Source organism: Carassius auratus, chromosome 26, assembly GCF_003368295.1.
Source record: "Carassius auratus strain Wakin chromosome 26, ASM336829v1, whole genome shotgun sequence".
Lineage (NCBI taxonomy): Eukaryota > Metazoa > Chordata > Actinopteri > Cypriniformes > Cyprinidae > Carassius > Carassius auratus.
Window position 1 is genome coordinate 15,401,676 of NC_039268.1, and position 5,706 is coordinate 15,407,381.

The following is a 5,706-nucleotide window of genomic DNA, read 5'->3' on the forward strand; positions in this document are numbered from 1 at the left end:
TAAAAAACAACAACAACAGTTGAATGGTGCTATGTGGAGTGTTGTGTATTTTGTTTGACAAACCAGTAGGTGATGCTGCCTCAACACAGACTGGATACTTTTCCTTGTTTAACTCAGAATTTGACCTATTTCACTGGTGTGTAATTGCCCATGGGAGCATTAAACTTTCTTGAATATTTGTATTGGGTTTTTCTTTCTGTTCCAATTAGAAGTCAGAGGTGAAAATGGCATATTTCAAGGTTATCATTTGACACCATCTACATCAGATATGTCTATTTGGGATCAAGTACCATGTGGAAAGTGGAACCTGGAGCAGTCCGTGTTATCAAAATAAACCAATAGTTTCTTACTGATAATTATTTACAGAAGGAAGACTTTGTCCATTTCTACTACTAAAAACATTACAATAATTTGTTTTGGAAATATATCTTCATATAATTTCAGGTACTATAGTATGCTGATACTAGATTTAAAGAATATGAATAACAAACTGTGGTGATTTCCATGTTGTTATCTTGGGGGTTTAGCAATTTTGGCACCCATTCACTAGGATTTGAAGATATTAATAGCATTGACCAAACGCTTTTAACTGCTTCTCAGCCACCGATACTCTCAACCCACGCATGGCCCGCCCAGACACTGGCACGCCAGGGATGTGTCACTTCATCCTACAACTGTACTTACAGTCAGCGAGGCATATCACATCCACCCTATGCTCTACCCCACCCCTCCATGAACACAAGCCAACCAGCAAGCTTCACTCTTACCTGGCCACAATGCAAACATTCACCCTGTTCCCAGACTCACTGCGTGTCGGCAAACACACCAAAGACTAACAGTGTTCCTTGCAGATACTGTGACTGAAAGTACATATTTGTGAATCTACTTGTATTTCATGTCAGAAATTGGTCATGTATATTTGTATAATAGAATACAATCAATCATTATCACGCAACAAACCCTTAAAGGGTTAAAGACCTCAACATGAAACATGAAGGTCAGGTATCAGCCTTATGAAGGAAAGTGTGGCCTGGGACAATGGTCATTATTACTACATGTCTGAATGTTAATGTGCTCATTTGTTTATTTATATTAATACACACAGTATATCTTATACATTGTTATCCTAAAATATTCATGTTAATATGATGCAGAATTTCTCATTATCTTAGCCTGTGGCAGTCTAAGCTACTGTAATATTGGTAAATGTTGAAATTTACTGATTAATAAATGCTTTAGAAGCCTTTTCCATTGTTCGTAATGAAAGTATAAAAGGCATATACTGTATTTGTCATTGTTACAAATGTAGTAAGCTTGTTAACAAATAAAACCTTAAGTGCTACCAATAGTTTTACACCTCAGATAACGTTAAAGGTCTCTGAGGTTGTGATTTGCACTATTGCTATTTGGCAAAGCATCAGTCATTTGAGCTTAAATCTAAACTTTTAATATGGCTTAGTGCAGTGGTTCTCAAACTTGTCCTGGAGGCCCTCTAGCCCTGCACATTTTGTATGTCTCGCATAACTAATAAACCTGATTTAACCCATAAGGTCATTAGTAGAGACTAAAAAGACATTAATTGGGTGTGTCTGATAAGGAAGACATAAAATGTCCCTCCAGGACAGGCTTGAGAACCCCTGGCTTAGTGCACTTATTAAATTTCAAAAGGCCACAATCACAACAAATGTTTTGTTTATCACTGGTAGTTGATATACCACACACGTTTGTTTTGTGAAAAGTGGGGATATCCCATAGGCTTAATGGTTTTTATACTGTACAAACTGTATATTATATGGCCCTACACCAACCCTATACCTAACCCTAACCCTCACAGGGAACTTTGGGAATTTTTACTTTTTCAAAAAAAACTCATTCTGTATGATTTATAAGCGTTTTGAAAAATGGGAACATGGGTTATGTCCTCATAAGTCACCCTCTCCTTGTAATACTTGTGTCATACCCATATCATTATACAAAGTTGTGTCCTGATATGTCACAAAATCATGCACACACTCACATATTGTCTTATTCCTGTAATAAAAATTATGTATGATCTTAAATCTCTCCTACACAGAGAGACATAATCAAAGACATCATGTCTTGTGACATACATACGTAGATTAAATAAATAGATAAAAATAGGTCATTAGAATGCATTTCTTATCATTGCCTAAATGTCAGAAATATTTGATGTAAACAGCTTGAGTCACTCTTTGGATGTTGCAGAGGACTGACAGGGAAGAGTGTGCTTGCCTGTGTTCTTACATGTTTAACTTGCTGGTGTTCTCACATACTTTCTCTTTTGAGCTGCAGGCTGAGCTCTCATCACCAAGCAAGGGCTGATAATTCCTTGTCTTTCAGCTCCCCTCAAAAGAGCTTGTGATTGGAGATGACAAATGAGGCGGTAAGACAGGTCAGACTGCAACAAGCTCAGGTGTGCTAACACGACTGTTAGTGTGTCAATGCACGAATCCAACAATCATTTATAGACTACAGTTTATTAAAAAAAACTGCATCTTCCTAAATAAAACTTCTGAAGCTAAAGCTGTTTATCTGTAAATCACAAGTAGCGCCATGTAAGAGTTAAATTGGAAGGGAAAGAAATGATAAGGGTGAAGGCCAGAAGTGGCAGTAGGAATGTGTGTGGGTGTAAGATGGAGAAAGCACTCTTAATATTGTGTCTGGTAAAGTGTTCCTGTCTGCACCAATGCTCTCAAAGTGGGCCTGGAGCCTATTTTATGACCTAATGTCCAAATCTGTGTCAAGTCTCCAGTCAGTCGGGATCTGAGAAGAAATTTATATAACGGGCCAGATAGCAAAAAGTGGAGAGAATTACCCCCCATTGCCGTAATATAATTACACATTTCATGGAGGTATAAATTAACAAATATATAAAAACATTTTAATATATATAAGATTATATATAAATGTTCTCAACATGTAGTAAAATGTGATGCAACTAAATAATTTTTAATAAAATTTGAACTATTATTAGGTGAAAAGTGCGTGTGTGTGTGTGTGTGTGTGTGTGTGTTTATACATATATGTAGTAACATTTGGAGTCTTATGTGATTAAAGATGTCATGTTATGCTCACTGCAATTATTTCATAATTTTTTTTAAATACAGTAAATTTAAAATAAATGTTTTTCATTTGTATCAATTTTAGTCACACTTTATTTTAAGCTCCAACTCTCGCTATTAACAAACCATTAACTACTCCTAATTTGTTGCTTATTAATAGTTGGTGAGGTAGTTGTTACAGTAAATTGAAGTATCGGGTAGAATAAGGGATATAGAATAAGTTCAAGTAGAATAAATGCTTTATAAGTACCATAAACAAGCAATATGTAAATAATAGGCATGCTAATAAGCAACTAGTTAATAGTGAGATTTGGTCCCTATACTAAAGTGCTACCATTAATGTAATTTATTCCTGTGATGGCAAAGCTGAACTTTCAGCAGCCATTACTCCAGTCTTCAGTGTCACATTATTCTTAAGAAATCATTCTAATATGCTATAATTGGAGTTCAAGTAACATTGCTTCTTATTATAGCAGTTAAATTTTTGTTGAAACGTGATTCCTTTTTTTCAGGAGTCTTTGATGAATAGAAGGCTAAAAAAAATTGAAATATAATTATTTTGTAACAATGAAAAAGTATCTTTGGACACTTGATTCATTTAATGCGTCCTTAATAAATGTATTAATTTATTTAAAAAATCTTACTGACCGTACAATGTGTGTGTGTGTGTGTGTGTGTGTGTGTGTACATACACCAAAGAAAATATAAAATATATTCTCTATAGTATGCAAATTTATTGCTCTTAGAAACTGGGTGTTAAACTACTTTGCCTTAATTTCGCATTTGATATATAGCCTGTGCAGTGCAATAACACAGAATATGATTGACAGAAATGCAGTGGGGATGAGTGACAGGTGGACACATATTTGGGTGCAGCTTCAGAAAAAAAACAAAGCAGCCGTTCACCCTCAGTGTCAGCTAAAGAAGCAGGCACACACCATGCAAAACAGCTCAGTGAGGGCACCATTTGTTGTGCAAATATACTAGTATATGCAAATAAAGCCACACACACATACACATATACTTTGACATGGCATGGGGAAGCCACAAATAATCATGGCAACAAAAAAAAAGGTTGACCGATTTACTGATGTGTTTACAGATAAATAAATAAATAAAATGTGGACTAGGTTTTTTGGTTTTTAGTCAAACATAACATGTGATCGTATCACAAAGTGATATGTGCTTAGTTACTTATGAATTCTGTGACCCAAATAGAATGACATGGCTTGGATATTTGCCTTTATATGATGACCTTAAGCCAAAATCACAGAAAAGCAATAGTTTTTGAAAGGTCATAGAGAATAAAGTGTAGTCTTTCTTTAACACAACTCTTAAAAGTGGCAATACCACGTAAGTAAGGTGTTTGCAATATAAGACTATGTTTCAAGAAAGTCCCATAGACAGATCATGCATACAAGTCTAAACCCAGAATGCACCTGCTGTAATCCAAGGCAATGGGAGTTGTTTATTGATAGAGATTAGTCTGATTGTCAAAGTGCTTCCCTTTCCAGGGTGAGTCTGTCTCTCTAGGACAATAACTCACCTTTTCACCCGACCTTTGAACCAAAAGTCGATAAACCAAAAGTAGTGAATCGTAGCTGGATCTTAACCACAGAGAAAAAGCATTTTTGTGCTTTTATTGTTTACTGCTGCAACTAGTTTCTAGCGTTAGCTCCTCCAAAACAAGTTTGAAGTAGAAGAAAAATTAACACTAAGCATTTGAGAGTGCTTAATCAGTGTTTAAAGAGCAGGAAATTAGTATATCATGAAATCATAATCAGACTACTGCCAGTAATAATAGGGTAAATCCATCCCACAAAGCAAAGAAAATCAAGTGTGTGAGAGCTTGAATACTTGTGCGCAAGATGTGGCTTGCGTTGGCTCTTTGCTTTAAGAACAGGTAATCCAGTAGTGTCAGTGATTGAGGAGAAACAAATCCTGCAGTAACAGACATGCAGGTGGCACTGGAAAAGAACTGCATACCATGCAATTTTTTTTTCTCTCTGTCTTTGTCAGGCATCCCCAAATGCCAACCAACCACTAGCTCTCTCTCTCTCTCTTTTTCACGTTTAAAGAATTGATGATAGATAGATAGATAGATAGATAGATAGATAGATAGATAGATAGATAGATAGATAGATAGATAGATAGATAGATAGATGATAGATAGATAGATAGATAGATAGATAGATAGATAGATAGATAGATAGATAGATAGATAGATAGATAGATAGATAGATAGATAGATGTAGATCAGTTGAGATCTCTTCCTTAATATGTTATTTGTTAAGCTCAAGTTGTTTTAATAAGATTTCAAAGCCTTGTTTGTTATATTAAAAGGTTCAACCTGTTAAACAGCCAATATCCTGCCAACACTCAAATAAATCTGCAGGAGCTGAAAGATTAGACACTGAATGACATTCATGAGAGATGCAGAGCTTTGGCTGTTCAGAACACTAGACATCATGCATGAACTCCTAAAGCAAAAGACGGACACACATACATCTGGATTACATTCGAAAAACCCATGCTATGGTTTCCAAGGCCATTTGAAATAATTTCTATCACCACTCTGTCATTTTACACAATATCCATGAGTGGCATATAAACAAATGAAATA